General features: G+C 51.4%; 1 protein-coding gene across 3 annotated transcripts in view; it reads left to right on the top strand.

Annotated features, from left to right (window-relative positions):
- LOC127492357 (uncharacterized) overlaps positions 1 to 8,493 on the top strand; it is a 112,053-nt gene extending 103,560 nt beyond the window's left edge. For 2 of the 3 annotated variants that reach the window (XR_016214411.1, XR_016214412.1), the window contains exons 3-4: positions 3,925 to 4,058; positions 8,333 to 8,486. The gene's annotated coding sequence lies outside the window, so the exon portion shown is untranslated. Of the gene's footprint in view, positions 1 to 3,924; positions 4,059 to 8,332 lie in introns of all 3 variants that reach the window. The other variant, XR_016214415.1, reaches the window with a different exon arrangement.
- Positions 8,494 to 20,100: the final 11,607 nt, after the last annotated feature.

Below are 20,100 nucleotides of genomic sequence, written 5' to 3'. Positions count from 1 at the left end.
CAGGATGCCCAGAAGGCTGGTGATGGGTTGTTTCTGGGCGTGACTATGAGGGAGCTTCGGTGAGGGGGGAGGTCAGGATCTGAGGTGCTGGACTGAGCAGAGAAGACCCGCGCTTCCCGGTGCTGCTGAGCCGGAACCCGCCTGTCACAGGTCCCGATGAAGCAGAAGGGCAGAGGAAGGGCAGGTTTGCTCCTCTCCACCTGGGCCGCGCAACTTCTCCTGCCCTTGGATATCCGTGTCCTCAGGCCTTTGAACTTGACCGGGAGTGGCATCCGTGGCTGCCCTGGTTCTCGGGCCCTTGGACTGCGACTTGCTGACACTGGCAGCTTTCCTGGTTCTCCAGGTGCAGGTGGTAGCATTTCTCGGCTTCCGCAGTGCTGTGAGCCAGCCCCCATAATGTCCTCTGTCACCTCTGTATCTGTCTCCCATTGGTTCTGTTTCTCTACAGAGCCCTCATGCCCCAGAGCCGCAGCCCTGCCCACCGCTGGAGCCACAGACTCTGTCCGACTCAGAGACAGCTGAAGGGCAGGGCTGCGGCTGGTCCTGACAGTGCCTTAGTGCAAACCAGAAGGCAGGGTTCCCTCCCGCCACTGCCACCCCAGAGGATGAACTCTGACCCAGAGGTAATGGGAACCCTCGGAAGAGGGCTGAATGCTGAGTACATCTGAGCACAAACCCAAAACAAAAGCAAAGAAGGGGAAGGATGGACGGAATGAAGCGTGGAGTGGACTCTCCGTAACCCGTCTCCCACGCCGACGCCGGCCTTGGCCGGGGGCTCATTTGGCCAATGGAACAATAGGAGAAGCAGTGCAAGCAGAGACTTGAAACGTGCCCGGGAGGGGGACTTGCCCTCTCTCGCTGCTGGAAGTTCTGCAGCCTGCGTGTGGACAAGCCCAGGCTGGCCAGCCGGGAGATGGAGACCCGGGCTTTGTGCCTCAGCTGACATGGACCTGGACCCGGGGGGGGGGGGGTCTCCCAGGAGCAAGCCCGCCGCGGACTCCGTAGCCCCCACATGGCCGCTCGCCCAGACCAGCAGCCCCTGCAGGAGATGAGGATGGTTCACTGCTTGAAGCCATTACAGTCGTGGGTGTTTTGTTAAACACAGGAAGACGCCTGACACGCAACGTCTGTGTTTCTGTCCTGGGAGGGAGCAGGCGACACTTGGGGATTGCCGCATCGTTAGTACTGACAGATCATGTTCTCCTTGCGAAGGAAGAGGTAAAGCACAAATAGTACCGGGGACTAAAACTGGGGGGTGACAGAGGGGCTGGGTATTGGGAGAGACAAAGCCTGTTCTCGGAAGGAAGCAGTGCGTGTTGGCCGAAGGAGGCAAAGATCCCAGCATGTAGGTTCTTACAGATGGCCAGTAGAGCAGGGTGCAGGTCCTCCTCCACAGGCGAACTGCACCAGGAACTAAGGAGGACACAGCACACACATGCGTGTGCCCAGGTAAAGACTGTTTGATCGCCTCGGTCATAGGATCGCTGTCATTTTAGTCATCATACAGGAGAACGCCATGTAGACAATCAGGCGGTGACTTAGCATCCACGGTAAGACACGCCTCGATTTCCAAGGTGTGAAAATGTGATAGAAGTACAGTACCCAAGAAAAGGAAAGCGTACAAGCCAGGACAGAACTAGGACCAGCACTTACGTCATGCTGACAAATGTGAGTAGAACTCGCTCGTCAGGAAAAGATTTTTCAGACTGAATCACCAAATAAAGTCGAAAAGCTGGAAGTAAAAAGATGGGTAAAGATATGCCTGCAACAAGGCAGTGTGTGTGTGTGCACACGTGTGCGTGTGTGTGTGCATGTGTGTGTATGTGTAGGGAACAGGATCTTAGTATTACACAAGGTAAAATTCAGGCCCAAAACTGCCGCCTTATATTGCCAGAGGATACAAGCCACCATAAAAATAGAGCAGGTGTAAGTGTCTGCATCAGATGCTACCCCAGCTCCTTGATTAGGCCTGTGCTCAGGGGAGGTGAAGAAGGACTCGGGTAGTGGTTAAGGTGCTGCTAGCGATGCCCACTTCCCATGTGGGAGTCGCTGGGTGTGAGTCCTGGCTCCGTCACAGTTCCAGCTTCCTGCTCGTGTGCACCCTGGGGAGCAGCGGGTGATGGCGGGAGTGCCTGGGCCTCTGCCACCCACGTGGGAGACCTGCAATGAGTTCTGGGCTCCTGGCTTTGGCCCAGCCGGTCCCAGTGGTGGATGGAAGGTGTCCTCTCTCTCTCTCTCTCTCTGCCTTTCAAATAATTTAAAAAAAAAGAAGAAGATGTAAAGAGAAACAGACAAAAACACACTGATAATGTGAGAGGCTTTCAGAAAGATCATGGAAGATGTATATTATGAAAAACTATGAATTTCCTTTTTTTTGCACCAAAATAGAGTTTCATTTTCCAGTAATCTTGACATATCTTTATAGAACTTAATTTGTCCATTTTACTCTAATATAGATAAAAATTATTATGTCAGCTCTATTAAGTATTTTATGGCTATCACAAACGAAGATCTAGCACTGGTTCTGTCCTGGTTACTCCTCTTCTAGTCCAGCTCTCTGCTGTGGCCCGGGAGTGCAGTGGAGGATGGCCCAAGTGCTTGGGCCCTGCACCCACATGGGAGACCAGGAGGAAGCACCTGGCTCCTAGCTTCGGATTGGTGCAGCGCGCCGACTGCAGCAGCCACTTGGGGGGTGAACCAACGGAAGGAAGACCTTTCTATCTTTCTCTCCACTGTCTAACTCTGCCTGTCAAAAACAAACAAACAAACAAAAAAATCTAATGACAGTGAGGCAGTGCCCGGACACTGGGGGCTGTGTTTGCCAGTTGTTTTCTATACCCTGAACATCAGCCTTGACTAGGGAGAGCTGTTTCTGACCGTTCTTTCCTCGCGGTCCTTGACTAAAAGAATGGCAGTATCGGAACCAAATACATTAAGTTGCCTGGGAATTACATTCTGGGCAGCAGTGGGGAGGGACAAAATAACCAATTTCCGGGTCATTGTTTGGTTTCAGATGAGGGGATTGAGCCCCAGGTTGTCCATGATGAACCTGTGGTCACAAAACTAGGCAGGAGCAGGCCTGAGACGGGAACAGATGTTACTGCTGTCTAGGAAGAAAAAGGTCCCATAGCTTCCGGCACCATTAACCTGAGCATTCCCCAACTTTGCAGCCAAGCAGAGTTTAGGGAAAAGTTTCCAGCCGAAACATTTGATAGCTGTGCATCTATGAGGTGCTAGCCATAAATTTATAATTTCATGGGCCTGTAAGAGGCACCTCGTGGGAGTCACGACCTTTAGCGTTTTCTGCCTGTGAGTGGTGACCTCTGCAGCGTCACGTTCCTACGGAAGCAGACTCTCACTGGTTCTGCACCCTGGCCATGGGCCCCCTTTGCATTCACGGTTGCAGCTGTTTCGCTGACCTTACTTCCTCCCTGGGAATGTGCCCAGTCAGCTGTGGACAGCAGCACCCCCGAGACACGAATTCTTACAGTTGCGTACATTTATTTAAGGAGAACAATGCACACAGGGCCCCTCATGTTAAAAATCTCCCATACACGTGTTTCGAGGCCAGAGTGCAGCAAATTCCCCAAATGAAGCTTGTGGAAACACCCGCAGGCGTGCGTGGACTCCCTAAGCGGGCGGTCCCCGAGCCAGATGTGAAGTTAAAGCGCAGCGCGGCCTTCCAAGTTAAACACGTTCTCAAAAGCAGTAACCATGGCGGCTGGATCAGATCCCCGGCCCAGGAGGGAACCAGGGTGGCGCCTAAGCCTGGGCTGCGCGTGGAGGTCTGTTTGGATGAATGCGGCGAGATCTGGGTTCCATACGCTTGTTAACGAATATTTTCAGGCACCTGCAGTGTGCCCTGTACTTCATTCTTCTACGATGGATTGTTAACATTGTTTATTGTCTCTTTCTTTTTCATAGATCATTTTTTGTGATAAGCCTTAAATCCTAATCTTGGCCAAATACAGAATGTTCTTGGAACCCTCCTGACTGCCTACCTGGAACATGGCTTCTTATTTTTATTTGTAACCCCAGCTGGAGAGGAGGAGGGGAAGGTAAGAGACTAATCTCTCTGCAGAATCTGTGTGTCGGGGCTTGTCGTCGTCACTCCTGCTGGTGAGTAACGTGCTCCTAACTAGGACGTGGTGTCAGGATTGTCAAAGTACAAGCAAACAACATCAGATCTCTGATGTGTCGCACGCTTGACCCTTTACGAAATGCCCGTCTCTGTTTAGATGCATCACCCCGGTTTTCATTTTATTATGTAATGGTTGCGTATTCTGAGACACTTTTGAGCTTTTTCTGTCGCATTTCCCTTTCCTCGTGACAATGGCCATTTTGTGATTCCTGTGCCTGAGGAAGGGCACAGAATGGAAACGGTGGGTGAACTGAGCAGCGTCAGCCTCGCTGGGACCGCGAGACCCTGGCTGGTGGGAAGGAGGAGCAGGAGCCTGCACTACGGGACCTGCAGAGCTACAGCATGGCCCAGCCGGAGACGGGCAGTAACTGGGAGTGTGTTTTTAAAGATTTGTTTTATATATTTGAAAGGAAGAGTTAGAGAAAGAAGAGAGAGAGAGAGAGAGAGAGAGAGAGACAGAGAGAGAGAGACAGAGAGAGACAGAGAGATGTCTTCCATTTGCTGGTTCACTCCCTAAGTAGCTACAAGGGCCGGGGCTGGGCCATGCTGAAGCCAGGAGCCTGGAGCTTCATCTGGGTCTCCTGTATGGTTTCAGGGGCCCAAGGACTTGGGCCGTCTTCCGCTGCTTTTCCCAAGCCATTAGCAAGGAGCTGGATCAGAAGTGGAATAGCCGGGACTCACATGGGCGTCCAGTTGGGATGCCGGTGCTGCAGGCGGTGGCTTAGCGCAGCCTGGGAACCGTCACCTCTGCTTCTGTGAGGTCCGCCTTTCTGGAATCCCCACACAGGTGACACGGGACAACATTTCTCCTTGGTGATCCACGTGCCAGTGAACTCAGTCGAACTTTGCCCGGGTGCACACCGGGACCCACATGTCACACGGGACCCAGTACAGCGTGCAGTTAGGGCTTTTCTTCATGAGAGCACTTGCAGAAGCCTCAAGAAGATGAAAACCTTCAGGCAGCTCAGCTCGAGGGCCCTGCTCTTGACCTTCCCCGGGTGGGACTGCAGGGGACCACACTTCAGCGGCAGACGCCAGGGCCGGGTGCTGGGGCCGGCAGGATGCAGCAGGCCTGTGTGAGGAACCTGTGGACCCTCCTGCTGGGCCCTGCCGGCCGTGGCTCTCCTCCCGGGCAGTGGCTGGCCCCAGCTTCCTGGGGCTCACTCGCTGCAACAGCTTCTGGCTCCGTGTGGTCCCCACCGCTCCTGGCACTGGGGGTCGGTGGGGAGGCCACAGGGACTGGTTTGGGGGCTGGGCTGGGACTAGGGCCCTGTAACTCCTTCAGCTGGCCAGGTAGGGGAGAGTCAAGTGTGGGGACTCCATGGGGGGCTCCTGGAGGCCCTGCAGCAGCAGGGGCTGGGAGGCGGGAGGGGAAGACTTGCTCAAGACCTTTCTGGAGTTGGAGGGTACAGAAGAACTGCACAGCGAGGCTATCATGGGAGGCTAAGGCCGGGGGTGGCTCTCAGCGCTCTGGGAGACCAGCTACAGGGATGGGGCTGTGGCTGCGAGGGCCTGGCATCCACTCTGCCCCAGTGCCGGGCAGCACTGGGGTCTGGTCTCTGGGTCCCAGGGAACACCCAGGAGCCGCACAAAGGTGACCTCACTCTCCTTGGCAAGTTCCTGACAGGGTCCTCGGGTGCCCTGCCGGGGCCTCTCCCAGGCATCCATGGTGGGCAGCCAAGCAAGGAGCTCCCTCAGGGCTGGCCTGGCCGGACGCGGCAGCACGTAGCACCTGCACGGGACACTGTCCTGCAGCTCGGCTGTGTTCCTCCCACAGAGGGTCGGCGGCGTGGCCAGCATGGCAGACAGGATCATCCCCAGCCTCCAGCCTGTCAGCCTTAAAGACATCATAGTCCTGCTTGAGAAAGACTTTCGGGGTGTAGCACTCCTGGGTCCCGCAAAACCCTCTCACCAGTCTGCCCTTGGCCAGCGTAGCCCTAAGTCGGCCAGCTGGGCCTTCCTGTGTGAGTGCAGCAGGCTGTCCTGCTTCAGGTCTCTGTGTGCCGCCCGGTGCGTGGCGGGAGCCCCTGCCCTGCCTGATAGGGTCTTGCTGAGTGGGGACCTGGCCTCGGCCTCCCCCAGGCCACCCTGCTCCAAGCTGTGGTGCCGCAGAGAGCCCCCGCCCACCAGCTCCATGGCCAGGAGCGCGTGCTTGGCCGTGCACCTCTCCTCCAGGAGCCGGGTAACGTTCTCGCGCCGCAGGCTCCTCGGGAGGGCCACTTCCCACTTCACTGCCTGCAAGTAGAGGGGCTGCAGTGTCGCCCCAGGATCTTCACGGCCACCTCTTGCCCATTCAAGGTGGCGGGCGAGCCTCACTGGGCTGCAGCCGGCCCGGGCGATGGTGTCCAGGAAGGTTGGCCTGTCAAGAGTGTGATGGACGCTCCGGGGCCTCTACTCACCAGTTGTCTCAAACTACTCTTTCTACTCCGTCAACGAACACTAACTAATCAGCTCCCCTGACTCTGATCCCTAATCTCACACACGGATCCACGGGGACTGGCTACTGATGTGAGCGCTACACAGCACCAGCTCTACTGTCCTCGCCAACAGTGCAAAGCAGCGAGACGCTAAATAACTGACAACAGGAGGAGGAAAGCTGCAAACATGCTCCTGCTAAGAAGTCTAAAACTGGCAAAAAAGCAAAGTGGCCAAAAAATAAATAGATGGGAAAAAACAACCTAAATGGGGGGAAAGAATAAATAAAATGGACCAAGACACAAATGAACAAAGCAAGAGATGAAGGAAAAAGTTCAACAAGCAGGATCCCTAGGTTGGTCACACAGGTCTCCAGAATTGGCTCCCTGGGTTAGGCGGGCCAGCTGGATGTACGCTTTCGGAATTACATAGCAGTAGTGGCACCTTATGAAGTCAGGATGAAATCGATCCAACTCAGCCCAACCAGGGAATTGTACGTATTTGTAATTTATGATGGTGGATCCTTACGAAGTTGGGGCAAGGAATGGACCAATCACAGCTGCAGTTAATCCAAAGGGGTTTTCTCAAGACTCCTCCACCTCAGTACAAGTAGGACCCCAAGAGCTTTTTGCTTAGGTTGGTGATATTGATTGATGTTGAGAAATTAAAACCTGTAGGATGTCTCAATGGTCTTTTCTAGTTTAAACAAGTGATAATAACCTTTGGCCTTTAAAAAGAAACTTTTTTATTTGAAAGACTGAGTTACAGAGGGAAAGGGAAAGTGACAGAGAGAGAAGGGAGAGAGAGAGAGAGAGAGAGAGAGAGAGAGATTGATTGATTTTCCATCTGCTGGTTCACTGCCCAAATGATGGCAATGGCCAGAGCTGCACCGATCCAAAGCCAGGAGCCAGGAGCTTCCTCCAGATCTCTCACGTGGATGCAAAGGCCCAAAGACTTGGGCCGTTGTCTGCTGATTTCCCAGGCGCATTAGCAGGGAGCTGGATGGGAAGTGGAGCAGCTGGGATTCGAACTGGTGCCCATATGGGATGCAGGCACTGCAGACCATGGGTTAACCCTCTGCTCCACAGTGCCGGCTCCCAGCTTTTGGCTTTTGAAGACCTCCAAATGTCTACGCTCAAGATACCCATTCCTTTCCCTTTAACCTCTGAATGATGGGTCTCATAATGATGGTACAGCTTTTCTGGCACCGTGATACTGTGACGGAATGTTCTGTTGCCCAAGACACCACCAGCTGCGTTACTCTCATCACAGAGCTGAGAGGAAGGTGGCTAACGCCATCATTTCCCCCAGGGCCATCGTCAGATTTCCCGTCAGAAACCCTGGGGGCCAGAAGGCAGTGGGGCTGACATGCAGAGTCTGGGTATGGAAGGAAAGGTAGATCCTCCACAATTGTCCTTGGAATAGTAGGGAAAAATCAAGGTGTTTCCAGCTGTCTTAAGTTTTTTGGGATTGTAACAAAACACCTTGACCCGAGTCATTGAACAAGAACAGACATTTTTTTTTTCCTGAGTGTTCTGGGGGCCAGGCTAAGATGAGGGCACCAGCAACCTGATGTCTGGGAGGAGCTCACCCTGCTTCTAAGACAGTGCCTTCTTCACAGGAAAAAATGAGGGATCAGCAGGGCCGGTGGCCAGGCAAGAGCATTCGAAGCTAAGTCTCTGTGTTGAGAAATCGCCTTGTAGGGGCCGGCGCTGTGGCATAGGGACTCCCGTATGGGCTCTGGTTCAAGTCCCGGCTACTTCACTTCCCTTTCAGCTCTCTGCCGTGGCCTGCACCCACGTGGGAGACCCAGAAGAAGCTCCTGGCTCCTGGTGCGGTTATTTGGAGAGTGAACCAGTGGATAGAAGACCTCTCTCTCTCTCTCTCTCTCTCTCTCTCTCTGTCTCTATCTCTGGCTCTCTCTCTTTCTGTAACTCTGTCTTTCAAATAAAAAAATTTTTTTAAAAAAAGTTGTATTGTAGCTCTTTAAAAATGTGTAAATACTACATCTTAACCCAAAACTCAAAAATAAATAAATAAATAACATAGACAGTGCCTTCTTGGGGGTATCCTCTAATGGTAGAAGGAAAGAACTCGACACTTCAAGCCTTGTGGACAGACACCCATCACAGGGCTGGTGGCATGGTTGGAGTCCCAGCTACTCCACTTCCATTCCAGCTCCTTATCATGTGAAAACAGCAGAGGATGGCCTAAATACTTGGGCCACCCATATGGGAGACCAAGTTCCGGGCTCCTGGCTTTGGCCTAGCCAAGCCATGTTTGTTGTGGGTGTTTGGAGGAGCAAACCAGCAGATGGAGGATGAATCTCTCTCTCTCTTTCTCTCTCTCTCTCTCTCTCTCTCTCTCTCTAACTCTGCCTTTCAGATAAATAAATAAATATTTTTCTTTTAAAAAAGCTACTGCCCCTGTTCAGGAGAAAGGAATCCTGGCTTCATCAGCTCCTGGTTTCCCCACCTCTTTTTTTTTTTTTTTTTTTTGACAGGCAGAGTGGACAGTGAGAGAGAGAGACAGAGAGAAAGGTCTTCCTTTGCTGTTGGTTCACCCTCCAATGGCCGCCGCTGCAGCCGGCGCACCGCGCTGATCCTGGCAGGAGCCAGGAGCCAGGTGCTTTTCCTGGTCTCCCATGGGGTGCAGGGCCCAAGCACCTGGGCCATCCTCCACTGCACTCCCTGGCCATAGCAGAGAGCTGGCCTGGAAGAGGGGCAACCGGGACAGAATCCGGCGCCCCAACCGGGACTAGAACCCGGTGTGCCGGCGCCGCAAGGTGGAGGATTAGCCTATTGAGCCACGGTGCCGGCCTTCCCCACCTCTTAATACTGCGGCATTGAGCTTGAAGTTGAACTTGAAGTTTGGAGAGACACGGGCTCGACCTGCTCTCTGTGTGGGCAGCCCTGCAGGCTGAACGCAGGACACTAGACAGGAACCCAGAGCTGTCATGGATTAGCTCTCTGGGGAGGTCACTTGTCTGCCATGCTCAGTTTGCACTGGGTCTATGTGCTACAGTGTTGCACTGTGGCCCACCACTCTACAAGAATCACTCGCTAACCCCAATTTAAAAATACTCTTCAATTTCTTTCATCAGTGTTCCATAGTTTTCACTGCAGAGACCTTTCACCTCTTTGGTTAAATTTATCCCCAGGCATTTTCTTTTTCTTTAGCGTAGCTGTTGCATGTGCGATTGCTTTCTTATTTCTTTTCTCAGTGACTCACCGTTGGTGTATCACAGTGCTACTGACTTCTGTATGTTCGCAACTTTGCCGAATTTGTTTATTGGCTTTAGCAACTTTCTGGTGGAGTCTTTAGGGGTTTTCTATATATAAGGTCGTGGAAATGTGACTTCCTCCTTTGCAGTTTGAATGCCCTGTATTTCCTGTATTTCTTCGTCTTGCCTAATTGCTCTAGCTGGGACTTCCAGCACTCTGTTGAATTAAATTTGAATAATTTCAAAACAAAAGAAGAGTGATGACAGACCACCAGAAGTGACGTTGTCAGAAATGATGGCGTCCATAGGTAATGACATCTTGAAAGGTCTGACAGGGAAGCGCTCATCAATCTGGAATTCTAAATCCAGTGAAAAAAAGCCAGAACAGTGTGTGGCTGGCCGTCCTAGCCGGCAAGAAATTCTAACGGAAATCCTCCCGGGTTGCAATGGACTGGAGCTTTGGGTACCCGCACCCCCACCTGTCTGTTGACCCCTGGTCCCCAGTGGGATGATATTTGGAGGTGAGAGCTTTGGGAGGTGAGATTGGCTCATGAAAGTGAGGTCTTCATGAAGGCACTCATACCCTTACTTACCCACTGGCCTGGCTCCCTAACCTCCCACCCCCAGTCTCTGTCTCCCAGAACTGCGAGGCTTGGAGTGTGTGGTACATGAGGGAGCCTGGGCACCTGGAGAAGGCACCGGAGCCAGGGCAGCCCCACCCACAGCCGCCTGGCGGCAGTGCTGCAGGCCGAAAGCCGCAGGTCAGGGTGTCAGCAGGACTCCTCCTCGGCTTGCATGTGGCGTCTGCCCTGTGTGTTCACATCAGCTTCGCCCTGGGTGTGTCTTTCTCTGTTCCCAGGTTTCCCTTGTGTACAAGGGCAGCAGCCCAACCTGAGGCCCTCCCAGTAGCGCCCGTGCCTGGCAAGGTCAGGACTCCACAGTTGAATCTGTGAGCCCCTGTTGGATGCGTGACCAGTACCACTTTAAGAAACAACTTACTCTGGGGCCTGATTCTGTGTAGCTTTAACTCGTGTGTCACGACGCAGCCCTGACTCCAGCTGATGGTTGGTGACACTCAATACGTGGCTTGCAAATGGTTAACGGTCTTTATGCGTGTGCTGGGGCTGACTTTGGAGAGAGAGGAAGTGAGTCTGGAGCCGGAAGTGCAGCAGCCTCTGGGGGCTGGGACTGGCCTCCAGCTTAAAGCCAGCCAAGGAAGTGGGGCCTGAGTCCCACAGGAACTGACCTCTGCCCATGACCCAACCCGCTTAGTAGCAGAATCTTCCAGAACCCCCAGATAGGCTCGCGGCGATGCTGGCACCCGGGTTTTAACCTGGTGAGGTGGGATGGGACTTCTGAGCTCCATGACTGCCAGGGAGAACGCGTGTGTGTTTAAGCCGCCAGTGGCTCCCCCATTTGAGAAAGACCAAGATGTTTTCTGCAGTTCTTGGATGGAACGCACCTCCCCCGAGAGGGCGACGGCTCCACGCCCTCCCCTGATCTGTACTGCCTAGCACTGCTCCCCGGCTGGCACCGCGTGGCGTATTCAGGCTGCCGTCTTGCTTCTCGTCTCTCGCCCACAAAGAGTAAGCTTGGACGGTTGGGACATTTTGTTTTTATCCCTGGTATGTGTATAATAAATATCTGTTGAATAGGTGAATATCCTGGCCGAGGTGAAGTTTATCAAATGCTTTCTCTATTTAGAGAATCATTTGGACTTTTTATTTCTGTTTCTGGGATTGACTTCGCTTGGCCATGATGTGGAATCCTTTTCACACATTCCTGGATTTGATTTTGCTGATCACTTATTGAGGGCTTTGGACTTACGTTCCTGGTATGGAGAAGACACGCCATTTCCATTGTTTCTGCTAATCTCCTTGTCAGGTGTTGGTAGTGGCTTTACAAAATGAGTTGTGAAGTATCTTCCTCTCTTATCTGAAAAAGTTTGTGTCAGCTTTATGTATGTATTTATATATAAAGAAATACGTATATATTTCTTTAAAGGATTGATACAATTCACTAAGAAAACCTCTGTGCCTGGGTTTTTCCTTGTGAAAGGTTTTTGTTTACAGATTTAATTATTTTAACAAAGAAGACATTTAAGGAGTTTTTATTTCCATTAGATTCCAACAGTTGGGTTTTTCAGAGCATTTTCTTCATTCCTGGTAAGTTCCTGATATCCCCTTGTACTCCCTTTAACACCATTAGGAACTGCAGGCTCACCTCTCTTGTTCAGCTTGAATAATTTTTTTTAAAAATGATTGAGTTCCCTGGTTCTTTCCTGTATTCTGTGGTCCTGCTTGACATGCTGATTGGTTTTCTTTTTCTTTTCTCTTTCTTTTTTTTAAGATTTATTTATTTATTTGAAAGGCAGAGTTACAGAGACGTAGAGGGAAGGAGGGGGAGAGAGAGAGAGAGAGAGAAAGAGGAAGTCCTCCATCCACTGGTTCACTCCCCAAATGACTGTGCCAGGAACCAGGAGCTTCTTTGGGGTCTCCCACATGAGTGCAGGGGCACAAACACTTGGGCCATCTCCTACTGCTTTCCCAGGCCACAGCAGAGAGCTGGGTCGGAAGTGGAGTAGCTAGGACTCAGACCGGCACACAAATGGGATGCTGGCACTGCAGGTGGTGGCTTTACCCACTACGCCACAGCGCCGGCCCACCCATTGGTTTTCATATTGCTTTCCCTCATCATAAAGCTGAGAAGGCCCACACTGAGCTGTAGTCAGCTGGGGAGCATCTGTCGTGGAGGGACTGGAGCTTGCTAGCCCGCCAGACCCGATTTCCAACTCAGCCGTCCACTCGCAGGGGGACCTCGGTGCATTGTCCATCCACACTGAGACTCTCTTCTCCCACGTGTGAAACGCCAGTGCTGTCGTCGAGAGCTGGGGCTGAGGACTCACAGACAGACGTGCTGATAGGGGAGGAGCACTTGGCCCACAGCAGACGCTCAGGGAGCGCTAGACCTCAAAACGAGCTGTGAGTGAGTGAGTGGGAGGAGTGTATCATCAGCTGACCGATCAAAAGGAGGCCTCACGTGCGAATCTGAGAGCACCCAGCATTGTCCCTGTGGGAAGAGACCCTCCCAGGGAGATGAGCTCCGCCCTCTCCCAGGCTGCGCCTGAACCGTGACTCTGCAGGTGGGAGCCTGCGGTGGGATTACCTGGGGTGCTGGTGGGCATGGTGGTCACAGGGCATGCCCCCTCATGTATCTCATGCTCTTCTCTTATTGTAATATGAGCTCCATCTTCTAGCTGAGCTTAAGATCTCCCAGGACAGAGACACGTCTTCCCATCTTTCTTTTTTTTTTTAATTTTTTAATTTTTTTATTTTTTGTCAAGCAGAGTGCACAGTGAGAAAGAGAGAGAGATAGAGAGAAAGGTCTTCCTTTTGTCGTTGGTTCACCCTCCAATGGCCGCCACGGCCAGTGCGCTGCGGCTGGCGCATCACGCTGATCCGAAGCCAGGAGCCAGGTGCTTCTCCTGGTCTCCCATGTGGGTGCAGGGCCCAAGCACTTGGGCCATCCTCCACTGCACTCCCAGGCCACAACAGAGAGCTGGCCTGGAAGAGGAGCAACCGGGATGGAATCTGGTGCCCCGACCAGGACTAGAACCCGGTGTGCCGGCGCTGCAGGCAGAGGATTGATTAGCCTACTGAGCTGCGGCACTGGCCGTCTTCCCATCTTTCAAGCAGAGATGAACAAGAGTGTATAAGGTTTGAGCCACACCACCAGCTACACCTCCAACCACACCGCCAGTCATACCAGCAGCCACACCACCAGCCACAATGCCAGCTACACTGCCAGCAACACTGCCAGCCATGCCACCAGCCCCAATGCCAGCTACACCACCAGCCATACCTCCAACCACATCACCAGCTATGACGCCAGCCACACTACCAGTCAGTCTGATCATATCCAACAACTAACAACAGAACCTGCATTCTTTTCAGATGGATATGGAACACCACCAAAATAAAGCAACCCTGCAGCAGTGAATGAGAGTTCTTTGGCTCCACGTCCTCTCCAGCATTTAGGGTGCTGATGTTTCGAACTCTGACCATTCTTTTTTTTTTTTTTTTTTTGACAGGCAGAGTGGACAGTGAGAGAGACAGAGAGAAAGGTCTTCCTTTTGCCGTTGGTTCACCCTCCAATGGCCGCCGCGGCCGGCGTGCTGCGGCCGGCGCACCGCGCTGATCCGATGGCAGGAGCCAGGAGCCAGGTGCTTTTCCTGGTCTCCCATGGGGTGCAGGGCCCAAGCACCTGGGCCATCCTCCACTGCACTCCCGGGCCACAGCAGAGGGCTGGCCTGGAAGAGGGGCAACCGGGACAGAATCCGGCGCCCCGACTGGGACTAGAACCCGGTGTGCCGGCGCCGCTAGGCGGAGGATTAGCCTAGTGAGCCGCGGCGCCGGCCTCGAACTCTGACCATTCTAATGTGTGTGTGTGCTAGCTCTTTCTTGTTTGAATTTGTAGTTCTCCAAGTACTTAGAATATTGAGCAACTTTCCATGTGATTATTTGCATCTTTATATTTTCTTGGGCGGGGGTGTCCACGCAAGGCTTTTGCCCATTTTTTAACTGGGTTTTTTGTTTTCTTATTGCTAAGTGTTAAGAGTTCTTTATACATTTTGGATGAAAGTCCTTTATCAGGTAGATATATGTCCTTTGCGAATAGTTTCTCCAAGTCTGTGGCGTCTCTTTTTATTTTCTTGTTGGTCTCTTTTGCAGCGAAAAAGTTTTTAATTTTACTATAGCCCACCTTATCAATTCTTTCTCTAATGAATTCTTTGATGTTGCATGAAAGATATTATTACCAAATCCAAGGTCGTCTTTTTGCCCATGTCATCTTCTTAGAATTTTGTATCTTGTGTTTGAGATCTGTGATCCACTTTGAGCTAATTTATGTGACGAGGGTAAGGCCTCTGGATTCCTCCTCTTCTATTTTTGCATATGGATGTCCAGCTGTTCCACCCCAGTTTTTTCTTAAAGGATTGTGATTTTCCCATCGTATTGCCTTTGCCTCTTTGTCAAAGATTTATATTTAAATACAAGTTCAACCACTAACAGTGCCTACCCACGTTCTACTCACAGCACCCACATAGCAGACCTTGTAGGTTTGCCACAGCAGTGGGCTCCCTTGGAAAATCTGCTTTAAAAAGGAGCCCAGGCGTGAATTCACCCAGGTGTTCTCTGTTGTTGTCTCCCAATCCACAAACCACGCCCAGCACCCAAGTGGCTTAGGAAGCAGCAGCCCTCTGCTTGGTTTGTGAGTCTGAGCTGGTTGGTGACAGGGCTGGGGGTCTGGGAAGCGTCTGTGTCACGTCTGGGCTGGGAAGGTTGACCAGCTGAGGCTCCTTGGCACTGGTCTGTCTGTCGTCCCTGGGAATGGCCTCGCAGCAGGGCCGTGTCGGGGAGCCCTGCTTCTCCCACGGCATTGGCGGCCTCCACGCACTGGCCATTTAGAAACCCTTTCCTCCTGCTCCCCCGTGTCACCGCATGGGCTGAAGGGAAATCCTAACGCTCAGGTTAACGGCACGTAGTCGAGACCAGAGCAGTCCCGATCTGCGGGATCTGTAGGGCGACATCAGTGAGGCCGCTGGTATACAAGGCTCCCACTCCCGGAGGGATGAGCCCAGGTCTCTCCCGGCAGGGCTGGACGCGGGTAAAGCTGGCCTCCGGATTTAGGAGCTGATAGCTCCCCCGCCGGGTTTGGACCCTGCTGCCTGAATGTAACTCCTGCCGTGGGCTCTCACACACGTTTCTCTATCCCCGCTGTGGCCTCTGCTGCTCCTCCTTTGAGAACTGAGGGTAACAGTCACACTCACCCTCGTGGCCTTTGTGAACAATGGTTAGCACAGAGTGATGCCCCCCAACCCTGGTGAGTATTATTAACATTCATTTAAACATCTCAGAACTTTTTTTCCCCCGTTAACAATAGGATTTCTATTGACAAGGTTTTGGCCCCACGATCCTAACTCTCAGATACGCAAATAGACATCGATAGAGAGACAAATAAAAATGTTCAGCTTGGTTGGACACAGAGACAGTTCTCCTTTCACAACTGTGAGCCTATAAAAAGAATGAGGGCAGCATTGGTCTTCTCCACACATTTCCAAAACAGCTTGGCTCAAGGATAAATTACAGTACAGCCGAGTACTAAGTACCCTGGCCGTTCCTCTGCATAGCCCCAAGGAAGCTTCAGAGCTGAATGTGAGAAAATTGGCCAGGCAGGAGTGTGAAATTTGGAAGTGCCAAGACTGAAACAAAAGCGAACACATCTCTCCATTTTAGGAGGCATCAAGGTTGAGCTCTGCAGCTGTTGTTCTCTATGGAAGAATATACCGGCTCCTGGCGAGAGAGAAAAAAAAAAAAAGGAGCATAATTATGTTATGATGAGCTGGGGGAAACTGGCAGAGAAAAATTGTCATGCAAGGCATGATGGATGCTGCTTTGTCGATTGGAGCCGCTGGAATGCAGCCGCAGAGCAAAGAGGCATAATCACTCTTTCTCTCCCCTGCCAGCGTGGCAGAGTGCTGCAAGATGCCACCTCTCTGTGTTTTGTAATTTTTCTTGACATAATCATGTCAGGTTTGGAGAATGGCTCGTGGGATCACTGGTCATAAAAGTGAAGTAGATGTCCATTTTGAGGCCAGAAGCTATAATTCTGTTGAGGAGAGATTTACTGGTGCTTATTTGCATTTTGAGAATTGCATGGTGGTCTTCTCTTGAGATCTCTTACATTATGGCAGACTCTCCTTTTTTTCAAATGTAAGAGAGGGAGAGAGTGCGTCCATCTTCTGGTTCACTTCCTGAATATCTGAAATGGCTGGTGCTGGGCCAGGCCAAAGCTAGGAACTGGGCACTCAGGTCGTCCATGCAGTTGGCAGGAGGCCAGTTACTTGAGCCTGCGTGAGCGGGTCGCTGGGGTCAGGAGTTACAGTGAGGTGTCAAACTCAGGTCCTCTGATAAGGATCCAGGTATCTTAACCAGCATCCTAATTAACTGCGAGGCCAAGTGCCTGCCCTGCTCTCTTTGCGTATATGACTTCCAGGGAGGCTAGATTTTATTTACATGGCTTCAGTGCTGTCATATTTTACATCGTGATGGCTGTCACAGCCAGGAAGGCTCAGCTCAAAGCATTAATCTGGTGGCTGGGCTTGGTGGCAAGCGAATGGATATTTTCCACAGGAGTGCAAGGTGCAGTCTGTTTTATGTAAGATTTGTAAGATTTTGATTTTGTCTGTTTTCAGATGAATAATTTTGTAACTAAATTCAGAATCTGAATAATGATTCAGATATTTTAACAAAATTATTTGAACAGTGTGCTTTTGATTTTAATCAATGGGGATTAATAACTTCTAATTTAGCTGATAACCAAGGATATATGGAGAATATATCAGCATGCCACGTGAAAGAAAACCAGTACTCCAAAGAAAATGCATCTGAACATTTTGTTTTAAGATTTTATTTATTTATTTGACAGGCAGAGTTACAGACAGTGTGAGAGAGAGACAGAGAGAAAGATCTTCCTTCCGTTGGTTCACTTCCCAAGTGGCTGCAACGGCCAGAGCTGTGCCGATCCAAAGCCAGGAGCCAGGTTCTTCCTCCTGGTCTCCCATGCGGGTGCAGGAGCCCAAGGACTTGAGCCATCCTCCACTGCCCTCCCGGCCACAGCAGAGAGCTGGACTGGAAGAGGAGCAACCGGAACTAGAACCGGCGACATATGGGATGCCGGCACCACAGGCGGAGGATTAACCAAGTGGACCACGGTACTGGCCCCCATCTGAACCTTTTTACTGAACAGAAAAGCAAACATACACTGAATGCGTAAATGCATATTTCAAAGGTAGCTTTAGAGTCCAGGGTGTGAGCTGAGCTGGCAGCTGGAAGACGGCGGCAACAGGGCTGAGTTAGGACGTCCCTGCAGTGGTCCCGGTGCCCACTCGGGAGCACGTGACCCCAGGCAATGGGGGTCAGTTGGGAGCAAGGGGACAGACGTGGTAGACAGAGATGTCTTGTCGAGTGGATGATGAGCAATGGACTAAGTATTGGAATCCAAGTCTGTTTAGTTCATTTTGCCTAACATGGCAGTCAGGCTAAAATTTTGTTTTCAGTATCATTTTTCTTCACTTAAAAATCTAGTCACCATTATCATAGTGCTTTAAGACCCTGAGTGTCTAGTGCCCGTAACCAATACAGTGTTTACTGAGAGCTTTTCTCCCTTTGTGCTGGGTGTACTAGCACTCGTTTAGATCTGCAGAATTTTTAGAAAAAAAGAAAAAGAACAGTCGCATACAGTCATCCATCAGTATCGGTGAGGGATTGAGTGCAGGACCCCCTGCGGGTTCCCAGATCTGTGGATGCTCAGAGACCTTATGCCAAACAGCATGGAATTCGCACAGAACCTGCACATGTCCTCCTGCGTACTTAAGATCGTCCCTTGATGACTAACACCTAGCACCATGTAAATAGTCTGAACTCTGCATTGTTTAGGGAATAAGGACGGGGGGGAAGCCTGTACCTGTTCAGCACAGACGCAATTTTTAAAACATAGTTTGATCTGCAGTTGGTTGAAACCATGGATACAGAACTCACGGATGCCGAGGACCAACAGACGTTACCGCTGTACTACTGTTTGCACATAAATCATTCACATTTCATATGCTTATAAAATGTCTCTTCACATAGAATGGTGCCGAGAGAAGTGTAAGATCTAAAGACGTAGAGAAATATAGCGAGCTTATGAAGGGAAGGAGCTGACATGGTTAAAACATCAGTTCTCCTGAAGTTGACCTACAGATTTAATTGGATCCCAAACAAAAGCCCAGCCAGCAGCGTATTCCAACAAACACTGCTAAGTGAACTCTAAGCTTCACCAACCACACCAAGAGATGCTGACATCATTCCTCTCCAGGGAAATGCAGTTTGAAACCACATTGAGGTCTCTCTAGGCCCAACAGGACAGCTCGCATTCAAAAGACCAACAACATCCAGTGTTAGCAAGGACGTGGAGAAATTCTCATTTATTCCTTGTGATATAAAGTGGTATGGTCACCTTGGAAAACTGATGGTTTCCCATAAAGTGAAAAATACATCTATGCAGAAATTCCACTTCTGGGTTTTGCCCAAGTGAAACAAAAACATGTGTTTGCAACCAGAAAAAAAAGAACAACACAAGTAACCATCAATAAGGTAATAGGTTACAGCACGTCCCGCGGCAGAGTACTGATCAGTAATAAAAAGGACCAGACCATCGATATATGTTGAATCTAAGACATTGTGATGAGCACCGTGACCCCGTGTATCTGAAATTCTGGAACAAGCGAAATCATCGACAGCGCAAAATCAGGGCAGGGTGGGGAGTGGAGCGAGTAGGAGGGAACTTTCTGGGGCCATGAGGATGTTCTGTGTCCCGACTGGGTGTTGGTTCCATGGGTGTGGCTATTTGTCAAAATGTACTGGACTGCACACTAAAATCTGTGCATTTCACCGCATGCAGATTTGACCTCAATAGAAAAGTGTAAAAATCCCCAGAGGATGACGATTTTATCTATTTCCACATGAAAGGTCTTTAGAAGCCTTCCAGCCTAAATCCCACGTCAGTAGTTCAGTAGCGGCAGTAACTGCAAGTCCACGTATAAAACCAAGAAAGGGCAGGTGTGACCAACACTGTTCCACGGAGAACGTGTGAGTTGTTACCTCTGTGGCTGGACGTCAGTCTCACTGGTCCTCCACGCGGGCTGCTGAGAAAATGGCGAACTGCTCTCCCCAGCCAGCGTTCCCAGTGTTTCCCAAGGCAGACGACTTCGCGCTCCTGGAGTCCCTCCCGACCTGGAGTCCCTGCTGCCACGGATTTCGATCTGCTAGATTCTGCTTCCTTTGCCTTTTGCACACTGCTGGTCTCTTGGGACAGCAGCCACAGAGCCAGCGCGGGCTTCCCCTCTGCCAGGTGCCCTGACTCCAGGTTGTGTGAAGCCAGTTCCACTGCAGGTTCCGCCAGCCCCCCACGCTCCTCCCTGTCTGGCTTCCCTTCTCCCTAGCCCAGGCCGGCTCCTGACGTGTCAGTCCGTGGTCCACACAGGTGCTTTGCAGAGATTCCTAGCGGGGTGCAGAGCTGACGCATTCCCTCCCCGCACCCTGCTCCCCCAAAAGAGGATACAGAAAATGCCCACAAATATCCTGCAGTTTGAAGAAAAGTGGATGGAGACTGTAAATCTGCAGCCCGAGAGAGGGGAAAGGAAACCTTGGAGATCACGTCCCAGGGGTCACCTCCAGGCCACAGGAGACGCAGAAAGGGGCGTTAAGGATTCTGGACCGGG

This window comes from Oryctolagus cuniculus, chromosome 10, assembly GCF_051225735.1.
Source record: "Oryctolagus cuniculus isolate XC-2025 breed Fujian yellow rabbit chromosome 10, ASM5122573v1, whole genome shotgun sequence".
Lineage (NCBI taxonomy): Eukaryota > Metazoa > Chordata > Mammalia > Lagomorpha > Leporidae > Oryctolagus > Oryctolagus cuniculus.
Note: the sequence above shows the minus strand (reverse complement) of the source record. Positions and strands in the feature narration are given on the sequence as shown.